At 48.5% G+C, this 21,773-nt stretch overlaps 1 long non-coding RNA gene across 1 annotated transcript; it reads right to left on the bottom strand.

Annotated features, from left to right (window-relative positions):
* Positions 1-11,117: 11,117 nt before the first annotated feature.
* On the bottom strand, positions 11,118-21,589 carry LOC118881227. The gene is made up of 4 exons (XR_005016475.1): positions 19,923-21,589; positions 17,048-17,187; positions 16,425-16,608; positions 11,118-12,280 (listed from the first exon to the last, which is right to left on the bottom strand). It is a non-coding gene; the product is annotated as an uncharacterized LOC118881227 (long non-coding RNA).
* Between the last annotated feature and the right edge of the window lie 184 nt (positions 21,590-21,773).

The raw sequence follows: 21,773 nt of genomic DNA, 5'->3' as shown, positions 1-21,773 counted from the left end.
GGCTGGCTGAGTCCCTGTGCTCCTGACATTCAGAATCTCCCAGGGGGCACTCAGCACAGCCCATGCAGAGGTTACAGGATGAGAGGAAGAGGCAGGGACGCTTCGAGGTCATTTCAGAGAGAGCAAAGCACTGTGAGAAAAGGACAGCAAGCTGAGGGGTGAGGGGTCCCCCGAGACAGGCTCGTCCAGGCCTCTCCAAGCAGGTCCCGTTCCAGCCCAGCCGGAAGGACAGAAGCAGGAGCCACGTGGAGAGCACGGGACCCAGAGCTTCGGGCAGAGGCAAAGGCCTGGGCAGAGGACGAGGTGGGAGAGGGGGCCGAGGGCACGCAGACCTTCAGGAGCCAGGCTCCGAGAGGAGGGGGCAGGGGCGTGGAGTTCCTGGTGGCCTGGGGGGTGGAGGTGGCTTTAGGGAGAGCGGCTGGGAGGCTGGGCAGGTGAGGGGGTCCAGGGTGACTGAGAGAAGAGGGCTTGTTTGGAAGATGCTCTGGAAGTCAGCCCACAGGACTGTGAAAAGGGAGCCCACTCCCTACCAAGCCACCCCCTCGGGTCCTCCAGCCAGGCCCCAGCCCCAGCCCCCGGCCTCTGGGTGTGAGGAGTCAGCCCCCCGGCTCCATCCTCAGCGCTGACACTGGGAAGTCAGCCATTCCATCTGAAGCAGGGGCCCGGTCCCACGCCAGGATAAAGGATTGGGTCCCCTCCACCTCTTCGTCCCTCCCCCCCGAGCCATTTGTCCCTTAGATGGATGTCTGGGGGGCATTGGTAGCCGTGGGAGCCCAGGAAGGCTCCCTCCCACCTCACCCTGGGTAGACAGAGAGCGCCAGGGGTATCCCTCCAGGGGACCCCTAGGAGGCACCTGGGCACTCCCAGAGCAGCCTAACCTCTGAGGGCCTCAGTGGCCCACAGCCTCAGCTATTCGTGCCCATCACCCCCAGAATAAACCTCCCAGGGACGTTACGGCTGACCCCGCAAAGCCCGTGCCAGGGCAACACCAAGCACCAACCAGGGAGGGGGCCCTGGAGCCAGAGCCGGGAGGTCTGGGTCTCCTCCAGGGCCCAGCTGACCAGCTAGCTAGAGGCGCCTGGCATAAAGCGTTTGCCCAAGGCGGCCTTCCACCTGGCGCTCTCTTGCCACACTATTCTCTTGGGTCACTCTTGTTGATATTGAAATACTGAAACACTTCCAGACTCAGCGAATAGCTGCAGCCCAGAGATCTCCCAGAGCACCCCCATCACCCCAGCCACCCTGGCCCCATCCCTGGAGCTCCCATGACCAGCACCAAAGGGTTAGTGCTCAGCATGGGGCAGGGCCCAGGACAGTGACGGCACACACTCTGATAGGTATCTGTGGCGTCAAGGTCAGATACTTTCAGTGTTAGCCCTGCTGCCTCTCAGCTCCCTGACCACCTTCTTGGTCCTTGGACGGCTCATTTCCTTGTCTTCCCGGCTTCCTGGGGAAGCTCTGGGTTTATTTTGCTCATCTGCAGCTCATGTGTTTTGAATGAATGAATACATGACAGGGCGGGCATTAAATACCTCTTCTGCTACAGGCTTTGTCTGTGTCACTTCATTCTGACTCTCCAGGAAGCCTTACCTCCTTTCTAATGAACCTCTCCCTCATTTTCCTACAGGAATGTGTGCCTAGTATTACAACAATTCTTATTTATTAGTAGTAGCTGCCAAACCTTTGTCCATTTGTTCATTTATTCATCCATCTGACAGATCTTTATTGTGGCCCTACTATGTGTCAGCCGCTGTTCTGGGCGCTGAGGGTCCCGCAGTAAGGGAAGTGGTACAGAAGTCAGGGTGGGGCAGTTAGAGAGGGTGGAGGTGGAGTTACTGGTGAGGGGGTATAACATCCAGTTACTGGCGATGGTAAGCAGTACGGATTAACCCCAGGGGTAGGTGGCTGGGATGGGGAGAAGGATGGCACGCTGGAGCCAAGAAGATCAGGGACCCCAGAGGCTCATGGATGGTCAACAAGGAAGATGGCAGAGTGGAGGTGGGGAGAGAGGTGCACGGGAGCACTTAGCACCAGCTGCAACCCACCACCTCTTGCTGAATCCTCACAGCAAACCCGGGAGGGCTGGACACACTATTATTATCCCCACTTTACAGGCATAAAGACACATCCAGCAACTTGCCTGAGGTCACGCCTCAGTCTCTCATTTATAAAACGAGGGATGAGATCCCTTCCCTGCCAGTGAGCTGGGGAACCTTATGCACCACGGTGCTCCGGGGGCTCAGCCTGCACCAGGGCTTCTGGCTCCTTAGGTCAAGGAATTCTTGTCTGGAGGCTTCTCTGACCACTTGGTTCCCCGGGGCAGGCAGCCCTGTGCTGCCTCCTAATCTTGTTTGTTTTGCCACTGGAGCCACCGCCTGTCCCCTGGAGCACGATCAAGGGACGAGGGTGACATTTGTCTTCATTTGTGCCAGCTTGGAGACAGCCATGAATCCAGCCTTGTGTCGGGAAGCGATGCCCCGTGAAAATCCAGAACCGGGGTCACCTCCAGTGCCCACCTGTGCTCGTGGTTCTTCCTACTTCCCCAGGTCTTTCTTAAGCTCCAAAAGTAGGATGTAGAGCTTTCTTTTTCCTCCTGGTGGGTGAAACCATGTCCCTTTTGTTGGCCGGAGTGGACGTCTGCCCTGCTGAGGCCATCAGGACCCTAGTGGGCTTCTGGAGAGAGCAGAATAAATTTGGGGCTGCCCACCGTCGTTCAGTCACTCAACACGCACTCTTTCAGCAGCACATTTTTATTAAAACAAAACAAAACAAAACTGTGTCCATTGACCCCATTAACCTCACTCTAGGGAACCTCTCCTATAGAAACGAAGAGGTGGATGCAGGGGGGGGTCAGTGCAGCATGGCTGACTGAGTGAAGCGCTGGAAACACCCTGAATAGCCATCGGTGGAGGGGGGAGGGGCAATAGCTTGCAACATCACCAACGAGAAATATTAGGAAGCTGCTAAAAAGAGCAGGATTGATTTCTATCGTACTGGCTGGGGAAAATATGAATGGAATTAGCTCATAGCTGCACAAATGAAAGAAATAAACCACACATAGGCAAATGGATGACTCTGCAAAGAAAGATTTGGAAGGAAAAATGCCCACTGTTACCTCCTCTAGGGACACGTGGGGTGTATGGAAGGGGCTTGTACGGTTAGACTAAAGGTACAGAAAGAGATCTGGCTTTTTCTTTGTTCACCTCTGCGGGTTGGGTTGTTTTAAGGAACATATATTGCCTCTGTAGCTTGGAAGGAAAATCCAATAAATCATATTTTTATAATTGTACCAAACTAGGTTCTCTGCTAGCAGCAGTAGTGGCTGCATTTACCTGGTGGGTTCTCTGCACCTGGGGCTGCACTCGGCACTCAGAGACCGTAATGAACACAATGGGGTGGGTGCATTTATCACCTTGATCTTTCGGATGAAGAAACTGAGGCTCAGGGAGGTCGAGTGACTTGCCCAAGGGGGCACAGCTGGCAAATATCAGAGTTGGTGCCTGGGGACAGAGGAGGGTCTCACCTCACATTATCCAGGTACCATGTTTGAGGGGCCACAGAGGGTTAGGAGGAACCAACAGAGTTGCCTATCTAGGGGTTGGGCGGGAGCACCTATATCTGCTGCAGAAAATGGTTCTGGATATCTATGGTGTGAAGGGGGCTGGGTCGCATGTGAGAACCATGCCAACTTGCTCACCTCCAGATGGGGCAAAGTTAGAACCTAATTATGTCAAGAGTGGTTGGAAACATCTAGTTATAGTTAGAAACCATATGGGGAAATAAGGTATTTTGTCACTACTGTAAACAGTGACAACCAGCCCTCAACCAGTGACTGGAGAGATCTGGTGTATAAATACCCCAGTTCCCTCGCCTCTCAGATGGATCCATGCTAGGGCATATGTTCAACATCATCTCCCCCAGGTTCCTCAGTGGGAATGAGCACTGGCTACCCACAGAAGTAACGTGCTTTGTGACACACCCCCACTGTCTTCCTTTCCTGTCTCCCTTCCCCCTCCCCACTTAGGCTACCTCAGATCCCCTTGTACACAGATTACTTCTACTGCTCTAATCCTTGTCTCGGCATCTGCTTCTGGGAAGCTCAAGCTAACATCGGATACTTCTGTTCATGCCCAATGCAATCTCTAAGTCCTATCAAGTCTTTTTGCAGAACACATCTCAAATCTCTTCTTCAATTCCACAGCCACCGCCCCAGACAACATGTCTTCCTGGACAACTGCAGGGATATCTTTGTGAATGTCCCCCCTTCCATGACCTCCCTTCAGTCTGTCATCCACACAGTAGAGGTATCTATTGAAATCTAAATAAAATCATGTTCCTCTTCGGTCAAAACTTCCTATTGCTGTCCCATCACACTTAGAGAAAATTTCCAGTTGTTTCTCATAACTTCTGCTTTAGACTGAATGTTTGTGTCCCCTGAAAATTCATATGTTGAAACCAAATCCTCAGTGTGATGGTATTTGGAGGTGGGCCTTTGGGGAGGTGATTAGGCCATGAGGGTGAGCCCCCACCAGTGGGATTAGTGCCCTTATAAAAGCGACCCACAGAGTTCCTTTCCCTTTCTGCCATGTGAGGATACAGTAAAAACATGGCCATCTATGAACCAGAAGCAGGTCCTCAGCAGACACCAATTGGCCAGCACCTTGACCTTGGACTCCCAGCCTCCAGAACTGTGAGAAATAAATGTAATTGTTTATAAAGCACCCAGTCTGTGGTATTTTGGTTCTAGCAGCCCAAAGGGACTAAGACAGCCTCCAAGGCCACATGATCTGGCCTGACCCACACTTCCTTCTTTGTCTTCAGCCACTCTCCTCCTCACCCACTCTGCTCCCACCTTAGTAGAAATTCCAGTTCTCCATCCTTCCTCAGGACCTTTGCTCATGCAGTTGCTTCAACTTGGATTATTTTTCCTGTAACTCTTTGCCTGTCTCTCTGCCATTCTGGTGGATTCAGCTTAAACATCACCTTCGTGGAGAAATCTTTCCTGATCACCGGATCTAAAGTTACTTCATTCCATTATTTTCTCTCCTCAAGTCCTCTTGGTTTCTTTCACATTTTTCACAACTTGTCATGGCTTGGTTACTGGTTTACTTTTGTCTGTCTTCTTCCCTAAATTTCAAGCTTCCTGAGATCAGAGATCTGTTGCTTGCTGCCACATACTCAGCACCTAATATAGTGCCTGTCACCTGGTAGGTATGCAGCACTTGGTTGCTGTATAAGTGAAACACGTAAGTCAATGTCCCAGGAACCTACACCTTCCTTCACATGGATGACCCAGCAGGGTCTTTGTTGGAGTGTGTGTTCCCCTAGGTCGCCACAGTCAGGGGTTACATCCTCTTCAGCTCTGTGGTCACAGTCTCTGCCTCTGAGAGGCCCAGATTCTAGAAATGGGAGACCTGGGTTAGAACCTTGGCTTCACCTCTTACAACATGTCTTAGTTAGCCTTGGCTACGTGACAAACACCCCCCAAAACATAATGGATTAAAAACAACAATTTATTACTTTTCATGATTCTGTGATTAGCTTAGTGCCTCATCTGTCGGTTTTGACTGGGTTCCCTCAGCTGGAGGGTCAGCCGAGCTGGAAGGTCCAGATGGCGTCCCTCGCATATGTGGCAGCTGGTGCTGGCTGTTGGCTGGGTGGCCTCAGTTGACCTCTCATCTTCCAGTGGGTGAGACCTGCTTCCTTTTGTGGAGGTTTCAGGTCAGCAAAGACAGAAGCTGCCAGGCTTCTTGAGGCCTGAGCTTGAGGCTCGAACAACACTACTTCTGGCACATTCTATTAGTCAAAGCAAGTCAAGTCATGAGGCTAGCCTGGACTTAGGGGATTGGAGAAATAGAATCTGCCTCTTGGTGGGAAGAGCAACAGGGAATTTCTGGCCATATTTGATCTTCCATAGTAGGCTGTAAAGCCTTAGGCAAGTGACTTAACCTCTCTGGGCCTTACTTCCCCCCTCTGTGAACTGGGTCTATTGGCATCTATTTTATAGAATTATTTGTGAGAATGAAACATGATGCACACAAAGTGCTTAGCACACAGCCTCTCTCATTGAAAGTGCCCATTGAGTAGAAACTGTTATTATTGCTGTTAATGTTATTACAGTGTTTATAGTGGGAACTTAGCAAATGATGGATGGATGGATGGGTGGGTGGATGGGTGGGTGGATAGATGGATGGATGGGTGGATAGATGGATGGACAGATGGATGGATGGATAGATGGGTGGGTAGATGGACGGACGAATGGATGGGTGGATGGAAGGATGGATGGATATGGGGAGGGGGTGGATGGATAGGTAGATGAACAGACAAATGGCTTTTGGTATTCAAACAGTACGTAACCCTGATGACTTATCTGGAGCTGAGAAGTCATCTCATTTCATGAAGTTCAGAATAAACAGCAGCTCTTTGCTGTTGAGTTCAAACACTGATGACTTATCTGGAGCTGAGAAGTCATCTCATTTCATGAAGTTCAGAATAAAGAGCAGCTCTTTGCTGTTGAGTTCAAACACTGATTTCCAGAGAGACCTGCCCTCTTGCTCAGTTTACTTTTTTGTCATTTGTATTTGGGAAGTGGGGAAGGTCAGGCAGTCCTACAGCAGGCTTCGTGCACACTCTCTTTCTGTCTCTCACACACACACACCCCCACCTCCTCGGCCTTGGTTAAATGTAACCAAACACTAACACTTGTGACAAACACAGCCAAGCTTCCCACTGGACCGCTGAGCAACAAACCACATGTAGTTGCAGCCCAGGGGGGTTTGTTGACATACATTCCCCCAGGCGCTGGCCGGTGTGGGTGAGGCTGGGACGGGTGGCGGTGAGGGGCTCCCCAGCTGGCTGTCCCAGAGCAGAGCCTGCCTCCTTCTAGGTCCTGCTTCAGGGACCTGGCACATCCCCCTGGAGCCAGAGCCTGTCCCCAGGGCTGCCACGGGCAAGGGTGCAGAAAATCTTCCTGGAAAAGATGGTCTTTAAGAACATTTTTTCTCTGGGATTGGCCAGGTGAATTGTGAGGGGGACCTGCTAGTGACATTTTTTCCTACACCAGCCCGACGCCGGGTGTGGGAGAGGTGGGAGGTGGGTGGGCAGGGAAGTGCGTGAACTTCCTCGGGCTGCCATGATGGATCACCACAAACCTGGTGGTACAAGACAACAGAAATTTACCCCCTCACAGAGGCGAGAAGTCTGAAATCAGGGTGTCAGGAGGGCTGTGCCCCCTCCAAGGGCTTTAGGGAAGAATCCTCCCTTGCCTCTTCCGGCTTCTGGTGGCTTCCCATAACCCTTGGTGTCCCTGGCTTGCGGCCGCATCCCTCCAGTCTCTGCCTCCATCTTCACATGGCTTTTCCCTGTGTGTCCTCTCCTCTTCTAGGGATGTCAGTCACTGGGTTTAGGGCCCACACTAATCTAGTATGACCTCATCTTGATGACATCTGCCAAGACCCTATTTCCAAACAAGGCCACATTCTGAGGTTCTGGGTGGACGTGAACTGGGGGGAGCGCCATGCAAGCCAGTACAGGAGGTAAGGCAGAGGCAGACAGGTAGGGATCGGGGAGGGTCAGGATGCAGGTAGCAAGGCTTCCACAGTGGAAACCGGAAGGCTGTGAGCAGAGCAGCACTGCCTTTAGACTCGGGCAAGTCTGGCCCTGTGACTTGGAGGGGCCCACCCTGGTCCTTCTCCAGCCAGGCCCCTTCCCACAAGGCAAGGAGCCATGGAGCCAAGGAGATGCGCCCACATGGTCCCCACGACTCCCCGCTTCTGGGCCAAGTCCTAGGTGTCCAGAACTCTGGAACTCCCTCCCTCAGCAGCACTGAGCCATTTCCAAAGGCTGCTCAGGTGTCTCCCCTAGCTCTGCCCTGCTGAGGGCAGGCTGGCTTCCAGTGTGTGCACCCCTAAACCTAACGGCGGGCTCAGGGGCAGGCATTTGTGGGGCTTAGGACAGAACTTGGACTTTTAGCCTGGGGTGTGTTCACAGGCCCCTCAAGGCAGAGTGGAGAGTGTCGGGAGAGAAGCGGGTGGTCTGTGGAACTCCAAGGAGTCTGGGAGAGTTCTGAGTTCAGATCTGGCCTTCCGGGTCGTGGTGAAGGTGTGTTCCTTAAAGAGGGAGGCTAGAACATATTTTACTTACACGGTTTCTTAGCTTGATATCTAACTTTAAATCTGTAGACATATAGTATACATGGGCTCTTGCTCTGGGCCCTGCACACATTACAGACTGTGAGTTGAGATGGAGGCGTCTGGGAGCCTCTGAACTCAGACTCCAAGAATTACCTTTGGTTCATCACTCCCTGAGTTATGTCGTGTGTGTGTGTGTGTGTGTGTGTGTTTAACATTTTGTTGGTCTCCCTTACTAGCATATAAGCTTCATGAAAACAGGGACCTTTTTCTTCTCATCTGTAAAGTGGGATTAATAATAGTCACTGCGGGACTTCCCTGGTGGCCCACTAGTTAAGAGTCTGCCTGCCAGTGCAGGGGACACGGGTTTGATTCCTGGTCCGGGAAGATCCCACATGCCGCGGAGCAACTAAGCCTGTGCGCCACAACTACTGAGCCCACGTGCCACAACTACTGAAGCCTGCGCGCCTAGAGCCCGTGCTCCACCACAAGAGAAGCCACCACAGTGAGAAGCCGGCGCACCGCAACGAAGAGTAGCCCCCGCTCGCTGCAACTAGAGAAAGCCCGCGCGCAGCAACGAAGACCCAACGCGGCCAAAAATAATAATAATGATAGTCACTCCTTCATAGAGTTACCAGAGGAGCAAGAGAGTGTGTGGATGTGAAGCCCGGAGTGCAGGGCCCGGCCCTCAGTGAGCGCCCTGTGAGCTTTGCTCAGGCTGCTGTTGGTTGTCTCTGGAGCCCCAGCACAGGGGAGGGTGCCCGGGAGGTGCTTTGCAACGGTTTGTGGAATAAATGATGGAGCGGCTGAGGATGCAGGGGACTGTGTCCTCCCCAGCTCTCGGCCTTGCTGACTTTGTGCCTGAAAGCCAGGTTGGACCAAGGGGTTGCATGATTCTCAAAACGTCCCCAGCGGCAAATGTGTGCCATCAGATCAATAAACGCAGGCTCTCCCAGCAACGCTTTATGACCAGATTGGCATTTTGAGCCAATTCCTCTGGATGCCAAGGGGAGCCATCTTGGAGGAGGGGGCACGAGTGTACGTAGGAGTGTATATAGGTGAACCATGTAGGAGGCGGCTCTAAGAGGCCGAGGTGTTGAGAAATGAGGACAGCTTGGGTAGGGGTGCAGAGGTGAACGGGGAAAGGAGTAAACTGCTTGCTTCCAGGGCTGCCGAGCAGGTCGATGGACAGGACTTAGTGAGGCTTGGGTGAGGCTGGGAGGGGTCAGGGATGACACCTGGTTTCCGGTTAGCCTCACCAGACTGAAGGAGGTGCAATCCCTGAGGTGGGGGGCCCTGGGGGAAATCAGACTTGAGGGGAGGCTCTTAAATTCAGCTTTGGACAAGTTGAATTTGATAAGCCACCAAGACATCCATTAGACCGGGTTTGAATCCCTGAGCACATACTGGCCGTATTGTCTGCACCAGGCTCCCTCACTCCTCTGAGCCTTGGTTTTCCTATCTGCAAAACAGAATACCACACCAGGTGATTATAAGGACCCTCTGTGGGAATACATGCAAATTGCCCAGCCCAGAGCCAGGCACCATGAGGAGCAAAGTATGTGTCAGTATTATTCACTCTGTCAGTTAGAAGCAACAGACACACAAGGCAAATTGGCTTAAACAGACAAATAATTTATTGTTCCTTTAACTAAAATCCAAGAAATAGATCTGAGATCCCCAGAGCCGCATGCAGAACTCAAGCATTGTCACAGGGGCTCCTTATCTCCCTCAGGCACCTTCCACGTGTGTTCACAGTGGTCACAAGCTCAGCAAATCCAGTGGCAAGAGCAGGGGCTCTTTTCCTATAGTTCTGGCAAAACAAAAAGGCACAAGGACGATCCTGATTGGCCCAACTTGGTTATGTGCCCATCCTAGAGCCAATCACTGTGGCCAGGCTTGGGTCACATGATTTCCCCTGTGGCACGGCTCCCCTGTCGGTGAAAGATAAAGCTGTGCAAGGAAAACCAGCAGACGTCCATCATGTTCTCTGTCTGTCCGGTGGGAGTTTCAGGATGGGAGGAGATGTGTGTGTAAAGTTTCTAGCACAATAGCCAAGACATGGCGGCAACTTAAATGTCCACTGACAGATGAATGGAGAAAGAAAGTGTGGTACATGCAATGGCATATTCAGCCTTAAAAAGAAGGAAATTCTGAACTATGTGAACACATGGATGGACCTTGAGGACATGAGGTTAAGTGAAATAAGCCAGACACAGGACAAACACTCCATGATACCACTTATATGAGAAATCTAAAATAGTCAAACTCAGAGAACCAGAGAATAGAATGGGGATTTCCAGGGGGTGGGAGGAGGGGGAAATGGGGAGATATTGGTCAAGGGGTACAAAGCTTCAGGTCTGCAAGATGACTAAGTTCTGGAGATCTAATGTACAGCACGATAATGATAGTTAACAGCACTGTATTGTACACTTAAAATTTCACCAAGAGGGTAGATCTTATGTTAAATGTTCCCATCACAAGAAAAAAGAATAGTAAAGAAGGTGGGAGGAAATTTTTGGACATGATGGATATATTTATGGCATAGATTGTGATGGTAGTTTCACAGGTATATACTTATTTTTTATTTTTATTTTTAATTGAACTCTAGTTGATTGACAATGTTCTGTTCATTGCTGCTGTACAGCAAAGTGATTCAGTTATACATATGTATACATTCTTTTTTAAATATTCTTTTCCATTATGGTTTATCACAGGATATTGAATATAGTCCCCTGTGCTATACAGCAGGACCTTGTTGTTTATCCATTCTACATGTAGTAGTTTGCATCTGCTAATCCCAAACTCCCAATCCTTCCCTCCCACACCCCCCTCTCCCTTGGCAACCACAAGTCTGTTCTCTGTGTCTCACGGGTGTATACTTATCTCCAAACTCAACAAGTTGTATACATTAAATATAGATAGCTTTTTGTATGTCAATCATACCTCAGTAAAGTGGTTTAAAAAATAAAAATAAAGTTTCTGGCGCAAAGTTGGAGCTCAGTTCACGGTGGATGCTTGCATCAGGATTCTGGAGGTGAAACACCAGAATGGCCCTCCACGGCGCCCTTACCATCTACATGTTTTAAAGTCCTTTACAAGTGCAGCCTCTCCACAACAACCCCACATCCAATGGCACCTACTTTTCCTCAACCCCCTTCAGCCTTTCACCAGGCTTAAGAGATGGCACGGGAGAGGTCAGTCAGGGGAGGATTGAGGCATGTCCCAGCCCATGGCAGGGCACCATGCTGTCATATTTGGTCAACCGTGGACAGGCCATGGGCATTTCTGTCGCTGACCCCAACCTGGAGACCCAGGGACTCCCTATTCCTCCAGGACCAGTGGGAAATTCCAGGACCTCTGGCATCCCCCCAACAGCCTGCACTCCAGAGAGAGGCAGACAAGATCAAGAGAACGGGTTTTGCACAGTTAGACAAAGACTTTGATGGTTCATAACATCAGGCAGAAAATTCCAATACCCCAGGGCAAGCTACAATGTGGATGTTCCTTTCAGCAACCTGCTTCTGATTGGAACTGCCCAGAGCCTCCTTGCCAATCAGCATGGGCGCTGAAAAATTGGAATTTTATAGCTTAGCAACGAGAAATCTGGAGGAACTCTGGAATTAATTTAAGGACACGGGGAGGAAAAAAAAAAAAAAAACGAAGAAGGAAATTAGTAGCCAAATAATCAGACTGCCTGATTTTATTTACCTTTGTGGCCAAGGCAAGTCATGAACATTTTTGGCATTAATTACAAGCAGAGAAGGGAACCAGCCAGCCATCTTGTCTCAAACTCTGCGATAATGTTTTGTTTTTGTTTTGCTTTCCTGCACTGGTGCTGGGGTGGGGATGTGAACAGAGCCAAGAAAGAACAGACAAAACAGGTACAATAATTAAAGAAAAACCACACCCAGTCTTGTCTGCCATAGCTCCCTCCAAGAGCCTCTTGGCCAGTCTTTCTCTGGAATCATCTTCTATCATGTGACATCATGGATACCAGCCTGTCTGAAATGGGAACTGAAGGTCACGGCAGCTATAGAGGGTTTCTGCAATTTCAGATGGAGGCCCAGTCAGAGGTGATGATAGTGTTGGTTGGTCCATTCGATCCCTGTTTATTGAGCGTCATTCATGGGTCACCGTTGAGTCACGGGCTGTAAAACAGAAGTGAATATCACAGACTGGTCCCTGCCCCCGTGGGTGGAGAGTCTAGCTGGGGCAGGGGGGGGGCCTAGATATTAATAATCAGTTAATTATATAAGGCATGAAACCCCAGTACTTCTGTGGGGACTTGGTGCTGGTTCTCATGTCCTAGAAAACATCCACTTAGATGCCTCGCTGTGAGACAGCGTGATCAACTCATCCCAGTTGGCCCAGGACTTTCCTGATTTAAGCACCTAAAGTTCCCAGTCCTGGGAAACCCCAGGATGACTGGTCACCCCACCCTGGGATAGGATGAACTGGGGAAATAAGCCTCCCTTACCATGTGGGGCTTCCCTGTACCTTCTCCTCAAGCATCCTGGACACAGGTTAAGCAGCCAATTCAGCTTGTGGCTTGGAACAAGTTACTTGGCCTCTCTGGGCCACTGCTTCCTCACTTGCAAAATGGGGTTTGACCTGGAGAGCTTTTGGCCTCCTGGTAGTTCTGGTTTCCCAGCCCTGCTGCTGCATTTCAGAGCTTAATCGATGCGGAGGGCCGAGCAAAGAAGACAGGGCCATGCACCCACAGTGCAGCCGTGGGCAAGTTATCTCACCTCTAATGCCTAGTTTCCTCCTCCATAAAATCGTAGTGATAATAGTACTTACTTCATGGAAATATGAGCACTCAGTTAAGTGAAAATATTCTATAGGTCTGGCATAGCGGATAGTCAGTAGTTGGAAAGTGTGGATATCCTGGTTAATGAAAAGTATGATTTAGAGTTATGATATTTTCGTAAGTAGTGACTGCCAGTTTTCAAAAAAAATTTTTTTAAACATGTATTTTATCACAGTACATACTCTGAAGATTGCCTTTTACCTCCGGGTGTCTAGTTCCATAAGGTGGAGACTAGGTCCTTTTTGCCACTGTTCCCCCCATAATAAAGACTTGTTGAGATCGTTGAGGTCACATCATGCCCATTTTACAGGTGAGAAAATTGAGACTCAGGGAGGTTAAAGGTCCTGCCATTAAGTGGAGAAATCAAAAATTGAACTTGGATCTGATTCAGGGTCCTGTCTCTCCACTAATTGGTCTCTACTTCCTCAGGGGGTGCGTAGGGAGAGCACAAGTGACGGCAAAGGGGTGCAAGGAGGCAGATCTGGTGCGGGTGGGTGGGACTGTGAAGATCTGACTAGGAATTCTCCAAAGGGAGCAGCTATGGTGGGCCGAGCACAACGCCAGCAGCCTGGCCAGATCCTCATGTGGACAGGAACCTTTTGGATGCTGCTTTCTCACCTCAGTGGTTGCCATGGAGACAGGAGAGGGTGGGCACACATGCATGCGCTGAGATGTATCTCAAACCTGCTACCCAGGCTTGCCCAGAGATGCCAGCAGTGGTGGGCAGGTCAAACCAATACACAAGTACACACAGGAGTAGAGTACATGGTACCATAAACCCCAGCTATCCATCACCCAGCTTCAATAATCACCAACTCTCAGCCAACCTTGTTCCATCTATACCCCCTTCCCCTCCTCCCTCATCCCAGATACTCAGATACTAAGCAAATTCCAGACATCAACCATTTCTTCTGCAAATATTTTCGTTTATGACTCCAAAAAAAAACAGGATTTTTTTTTTTTACCACCATCACACCTACTAAAACTAACAGTAATGCTTTAATATCAGCAAATATCCAGTGTTCAGAATTTTCTGGTTGTCTCATAACTGTTTTCTTTACAGTTAAAATCAGGATTCATATAAGGTTCATACATTGTGACTGGTTGATACGCCTCTTACGCCTTTCTTAATCTGCGGGTTCTCCCTCCCTCCCTGTTTCTTCTCTTGCAATTTATTTGTTGAGGAAACCTGGTTGGTTGTTCTGTAGAGTGTTCCGGTCTGGATTTTGCTTATTGCATCCCCGTGCTGGTGTTATACGTGTTCCTCTCCCCACTCTGTTTCTTGTAAATCAGTAGTTAGATCTAGAAGTTCACTTAGATTCATGTTTGGTTTTTTGTGTTTGTATGACTACTTCCTAGTGGCTGTTTTGTATTTCTATTTGAAGGCACATAACGTGTGGTTGTCCCTCTTCATGATGTTAGTAGCCATTGATGATCACTGTCTAGATCCATTAGAGGTTGAAAATGGCGGCTTACTAATTCTATCCTTCTGTCTTTGTTTGTTAGCTGGAATATGTCTATAAACTTCCCCTGATCAGCCATTTGGTTACTGTAAAGTATGGTTCATACCAGAAAGGATAAATGCTTGACTCTTTCCCCTGTATTTGACAGTTTTCAAAATAAGAAGTTCATCCCAGGGAGTTCCCTGGTGGCCTAGTGGTTAGGATTCCGGGCTTTCATTGCCATGGCCCGGGTTCAATCCCTGGTCTGGGAACTGAGATCCTGCAAGCCATGCAGTGTGGCCAAAAGGAAAGAAAAAAAAAAAAAGTTGGTCCCAACATCCTCCAAAGATGACAAATGAGTTTATGTTTTTCTGTTTTTCTAAGTGTCATTGTGAACTTACAGATTTGGACATACATAACACATTTCCATCCATGGCAGTTATTATTCTTATGGATGCTCAAAATGTCCCATCTTTGGCCAGTGGGAGCCTCTTCATGTTGTCTTCCTGCCTCCTTTTTGATATGTCCCCATAATAGCTTCTGAGCTACTTGGATGATGAGGTGTTCCAGGCTCATTTTGCATATTTCCTGCCCCAGACCTCGAATCAGCCCTATCTCCACAGAACCTGCAGAGAGCACTTCTAGTTGGAAGTGGTGTTTAGAGACCACAACGTGGGTGCTGGGAGTGCTCACTGTTAGTGAATTGCCCATTATTTCTAACCTTTCCAGTGGACAGGGGTAGGAAACACGTGCTTTATTTTGTAAGGCAAAATACTGATGCTTCCCATTCAAACTGGGGACTCCAGGTTTTTCACTTCATCTCTGTGATCTTACATCCGCATCTCCTTTCTTCCACGACAGTGTGATAAAGCCTGTTTCTAAAAGCAGAGCTCCCCATTGCGTCTCCCACCAAGCAGGAAGCATATGAGAAAGCACTTAAGTCTTTCCCTCAGAAGGGAACCTGAGGTCTCTGATGAGGAGGCTTAGAAGTGGCTGTGAGAGAAGCCCATGTCAGGATCCACAAGGGACCACATTCTCATGGCAGACGAACCAGCTCCTTCCACCATCCTGTGTGTGGATCCTCTCATCTAACTGCTCTTAATCCTGGCTGCACACTTGAGTCACATGGGGAATTATAAAAACCCCTCTCAATCACAATTAAGTCAGAATCTCTGGGCCTGGGACCCTAACATCACTATTGTTTTTTAAGGCAGTCCAGGTAATTTTAATGTGCAGCCAGGGTTTAGAATCACTACTCTAGACCTTGCTTCTCAGCCAAAGGAAGAGAAGGAAATGAGGGGTATGGCAGATGCTGCCTTCAAAGCCCATTAGTTTGGGATTGAAATCTAGCACTGCCACTTTCTACCTGTGAAATATCTGGAATGGCACTGAGCAGTAGAACCTTCTGCAGTCATCAAAATGGTCTATATCTGCACCGTCCAATGTGCTAGCCACTAGCCCCATATGGTTATTAGTGCAACCTAGGAAGTGAATTTTTAGATTTTAAAAATTTTAACTAACTTACACAGAAATAGCCACAAGTGGCTAGTAGCTACCATCTTGGACAGCACCACTCTGCAGAATTACTTAACATCTAGGAGCCTCATCTCTGTAAAATAAGGACAAATAAGAGTGACTTCCTTGGGCTGTTGTCAGGATTAGAGATAATGTATATTAAGTGCCTGGTGCACATAAGACATTCAATAAAATGCTGCTTATTTTCCTTATTAACATCAGCCTGTCACTCCTTAAAGAAAAAAACAAAAAGCTTGCCTGGAATATGAGTGCTCAAAGGCACCCCACCACAGAGACTAAAAATTCTGAGCTGTTCCAGAGAAACTCTCAGAAAATACTCCTTAATTGTAGAAGTTCAATTACAGCAGGAGGTTATCAGTTGCAAGGGCTGTATTTCATTACAGATCTAGCCACAGCTCAATAAATTAAGCAATCACTCAAAATAACATGTTGCTTTAATCCCCTCTTGGAACAAATTCAAGTTGCTTGGTTTTATATTAGCACAGCTCTTGAAAGGCAACTCACATTGGCCTCATTTCTGTTTTCTCAATTCATCAGCCCCTCTCTGGATAAGTCTTTGCGTCTGCTGACTAGCAGGATGGAGGATTCCAAGCCGAGCAGACCTCCTTTTATCAAAACTGGAGTGTTTGCCATCCTCTGGCCTCGACACGTTCCATGTTTCATTCGCTGAAATTACTGGCAAGTTTATCTGCAGCAAAGACAGAAAGAGACCAAGAGGCAAGAGCCCAGCTCTGAAACACCTCTCAGCAGCCCAGTTCGGATGTGCAAAGCAAACGGTGGCGACTTTTCCACCCTCATCTTCTCTCTAGTGGTTTATCCTCTCACAGTAGAATTTCATTTCCCCTAGAAGCTTGGCAATGGAGGTGTCAGCCCGGGAACATATTTGTTTGTGTAAATTAAAAGGAGAATATGTTTTGACCATATTTAAGTTCTGACCACACTAAAGAAATAAATACTGAGTTGCACAATGCATCCGCTGCAGGGTTCTGGCCCACCTCCCCAAACTCTGCCTTTGTTTATAAAACCCAGACGAGAACTGTGAATGGCTTAGCACCTCCGAAAGCCACAGGGACAACCTTGGAGGCCGTGTCCACCCTCGCCCAGGTCCACATGGAAAGTCCACTTACCTGAGTTTGAGATTTGCTTCCTCCTGACATGCTGCATCCTTGCCAAGGTGGGCGAGGGTGTTGCAAACAGACACCCTCACTTGTGCATTGTTGATGGGCGTGTGAATGATGCCACCTTGGTGAAGGGCACTGGGCAATAGCTGTAGAAATTTAAAAATGCACATATCCTCTGACCTAGAAATTCCACTTCTAGGAATGTATCTGATGAGGATACTGGGACACATGCCAGAGAGTATATATGTTACAACGGCAAAATCCTGGAGTTAACTGAAATGCTGGCCAGTGGGGGACAGGTTAAGTATGGTGCATTGCTAGAAGTCATTAGAAAGATTGTGGTGGGTCAGAGGGCTGTCATGTCTTCAGGATATATTATAACGCCCACCCCCTCCAATTCTCTTGATGTTAGGAGCCAAAAAAGTATATGCTCTCGAATATGGTTAGAAAATTTATGAAGATTATGCGGACTGCATACAGTGGTTACATTTAAAAAGTGAAACTGGGGGCTTCCCTGGTGGCACGGTGGTTGAGAATCTGCCTGCCAATGCAGGGGATGTGGGTTCGAGCCCTGGTCTGGGAAGATCCCACATGCCGCAGAGCAACTAGGCCCGTGAGCCACAACTACTGAGCCTGCGCGTCTGGAGCCTGTGCTCCGCAACAAGAGAGGCCGCGATAGTGAGAGGCCTGCGCACCGCGATGAAGAGTGGCCCCCACTTGCCGCAACTAGAGAAAGCCCTCGCACAGAAACGAAGATCCAACACAGCTATAAATATAATAAATAAATAAATTAATTAATTAAAAAGTGAAACTGGAGTTAGAGAAAAAATGCAAAGGGGCTCCTTTATTTCCCCTATTTTCTCTGACCAGGGCAATGTAATACAACAATAATACTCTTTTTCATTACATATCTGTCAGGCCAGTGGAGTGGTGGTGGGAATCTTTGCTTTTCTGGTCTTTATGCCAATCATACAGTGGACTGAATGGTGACCCCCAGAGAGAGAAAAGCTATGTCCACTTCTCTCCCAGAACCTTCACAGGTTACCTTATATGGAAAAAGATGTGATTAAGTTAAGGGTCTTGAGAGGTGGAGTTTACCCTGGATTATTCGGATGGGCACTAAATGCAGTTACATGCATCCTTGTATGAGAGAAGCAGAGACAGACAGAGAGAACGTAGGAAGATGAAAACAGAGATTAGAGTGATGCAGCCAGAAGTCAAGGAACACTGGAGCCACCAGAAGCTGGAAGAGGCAAGGCATAGATTTTCCCCTGGAGCACCTGGGAGGAGTGTAGCCCTGCCAGAGTCTGGACTTCTAGCCTCCAGAACTTTGAAATAATAGATTTCTATTGTTTTAAGCCACTCGGTTTGTAGTAATTTGTTATGGCTGCCCTAGGAACCTGATACATCACCTGACACCTGTAAAACACATGAAGTGCATAGGGAGAAACAAATTTGGCAAGACTGTGGTTTTTGGTTCATTCATTCCACAGATATTTATTGAGCATCCACTAGGTGCTGAGGATACAGCAGGGAACAAATCAAAGATGGTTGCCCACCTGGAGCTGACATTTCAGTGAGAGAGAGAGGAGATAAAATAAATAGAACATGGAGAAAGACTGATGGTGGTGGAAGGGAACAAGAAAGAGAACAAGAAAGCATGGAAGAGGGGCAGGGGTCAAGAAGGGGACTGGGAGAATGCAGTTCCCAGGTGACATTGAAGTAGAGGCCTGAAGGGGTTGGGACCACGAGCTGTGTGTCCACCTGAGGGAAGAGTATCTGGCGGAGGAAACAAGTAAAGAACTTGACCCTCTGAGTGATCCATCTGTTGACCAGACTCAGTAGGAAGGAGTGACCTTTTCTCCCCTCCTCCTCCTTTCCCTCCCTCCCTCCCACATTTGCTGCCCACCTGCTGTGTGCCAGCTGCTGGGGGTGCAAAGATGAGTGAGACGCGGGTCCCCAAGCTCAAGGTCATGGGGGGTAACAGTCATAAGTAAATCATTGCAAATATAATGTGGTGGGCATTGGAGCAGAGGCCAGGGCAAGCTGCAGGCTCCATCCTTGGTGGAGAGCAGGGTGGGGAGGGGAGGTGGGTGTATGTTGGGAATGAGGTCGGGGAGAAGCAAGCAAGCAGGAAGAGGGCAGGACTTGAAGTCCAAGAATAAGTGTTTAGCTCTGATTCAGTGGTAAATTAATTGGAGCGGGGGAGCATGGAGATGTGTCTGGGGAATCTCTCATTCCCAAGTACAGCAGGCAAACCTAGGGGAGAATGAGCTCTGAGGATAACCTACCCCTTTTAGATTCACACAATCCATGAAGAGGGAAAAACAGTTCCCAAGTCCTGAATTGGGATGCTTTGGACCATACAGAAACCAGAGTTGATATGACTGAGGAAGATGGGAGATTCATTACTCAGGTAGCTATGATGAAGAACAAAAGAGGCTGAGTTGCTCTTGGATCCAGGGACAGAACGCAGCGCCAGTCTCTCTCTCTGCCCCATACCCCCATCCCAATCCTCATTTCTCCCTTTCTCCATACTGGCCTCAGTCTTTGTGGTCACAGATAGCTCTGGATGCTGGAGACGGGGTGGGAAATGCAGCCTTCTCACCAGCTCTAGTCAGGGTAATCCTGGATTGGCCCTGCTTGGGTCACATGACCACACCTGGACCAATCACTGCAGCCCAGCTCAGAAGTGGGCTGCTGTGATTGGTCGTATTTGAGTCACGTGTCTGTGCCTGGACCAATTACTGTAGCTGAGGCTTGGGTGCTGTAAGCGGCCATCTTTGGCCATATTCCCACTGGGCATCGTGTCTGTTAACAGAAGTGGGGGGAGGAAATGCTGGCAGGTAAAAAAACAAAAATAAAACCCTGAGCCATCTACCTCCTCCGGAGCCTTCTCCTGGTTGTGCTGCTTCCACATTCACTCTGCTGAGAATTGCCAAAATCCTGAGTTGGGCTTTGCTTTAAGATCCACTGTCTATAAACCCCAAAGCTGCCAGCCGAATTTACTCTGACCTGTTGTGGGTTTTTTTGCCGTTGTTGTTATATTATTTTAATCCAATGTAAAATGTTTTCTTCCTCTTTGGTTTATGATTGCCTCTCCTGCCCCTAAGGGTAGGAACTGTGTCTGTCTTGTTGACTACTATATTGCTCATGCCCGGTATTCAGTCTCTTATGTATAAGTCCTCAAATAATTGGACGAATGAATGAATGTTCACTCATTCATTGAACATGCCACAGAGAACAGGAGGCGCTGCAAGGTCCTTATCTGCTCTCTTCAGTGAGTCCCTCTCTTCCACTCTCTCCCTCCTTCTCAGTCGTGTTGCGTTCCCCTTCGTGACAAGGTTCCGTTAGTGTAAGTGCATCCTTGCAGTGTCATCCCAACACAAACTGCAGGCTCTGAATCTCTAGGTGAATTCTTGGGTTGAAAGTCTAGATAAGCACGAGAAATAAGTTTCATTTGCTTGGTGGAGGCTATCCTTTGAGAAGGATAATGGAGCTCTGTCTGAGCTGGGAGGGATTGGGTGCCATGATGGTTGCCAGTGTCTGCCATGGCCACCTGCCTCTAATGGGCATCCCTGGTCCTGCTGCTGCTCTGGATTGTTTGCTCACCAGCAGACCTCTGTCCTGCAGCCCTGTCATTTGCCGTGATATCACGGTACACTCAAAGAGTCCAGGACAAAATGGTGAGGCCAAATAAAACAACTGCAGGTTCTTAGGGAAGAAGGCTTAAGACAAATGGCTATTTTTAAAAAGTACTTATAACCCACATGTCAGCTGGGGTCATCTTATTTTTGGAGATTCCAATGGAACAGACTTAAACGCTGTCCCACATGCCATGAGAGACCCAACTCTCCAGAGATTGGGGGTGAGGGATGCTTGTGTCTCTCCTAGGCACCCAAAGCTCGAAATTCCTGCAGCCAATGAATCAGTTCTCAGTTCTGCTTGGGCGCCCTTTTGCTGGCCTCACGGGCACATGACTTGTGCTGTTGTACAGGGTCTACGTTAAGTTTGACGTTCTACTGTTGTTATCTTGAACTTCTTAGTAATTTCTGAACAAAGGGCTCCACATTTTCATTTTGCAAATCCTGTAGCTAGACTTGCTTCACTCAGGAGCGTTCCTTTCCCACCCCACGCTGGCTCACTCTAGACTATGCCGCAATTCCTCCACTGTCCCCAAATTCCATCCACACGAGGATATGGGTATAGGAGACTTGGCCTGAAGGTTTGGGATGAAAGGAAATGTTGACCTCTCAGCCAAGTTAATGGCATAAAGTGCAGTGTATGAACTGGCTTCGAACTACTCAGTGGGAAACAACGGTGGAGGAGGGAAGGCAGGTGAAACAAGACTGGCAAAAGGTTGATTGTTGTTGAACCTGGATGATGGGTACAGGGTGCTTTCTCATTTTCAGTATGGTAGGAAACTTCCATAATACAAAGTTGAAAAAGGCACTATATGATGTGCCTCCGGCAGGTCCTCAAAATGTTAAAATGGAGTTGCCATATGACCCAGCAATTCTACTCTAGATATATTACTCCAAAGAAATGAAAACATACGTCCACACAAAAACACATGAATATTCATAGCTGAATTATGCATAACTGCCAAATGTCTATCAACTGACAACTGGATAAATAAAATATGGATGTTATTTGTCATAAAAAGGAATGAAGTTCTGATATGGGCTACAGCATGGATGAAACTTTAAAAAAAATTTTTTTTTAATTTATT

Source organism: Balaenoptera musculus, chromosome 15, assembly GCF_009873245.2.
Source record: "Balaenoptera musculus isolate JJ_BM4_2016_0621 chromosome 15, mBalMus1.pri.v3, whole genome shotgun sequence".
NCBI lineage: Eukaryota > Metazoa > Chordata > Mammalia > Artiodactyla > Balaenopteridae > Balaenoptera > Balaenoptera musculus.
The sequence above is the reverse complement of the archived record's forward strand: the minus strand, read 5'-3'. Positions and strand labels throughout refer to the sequence as shown.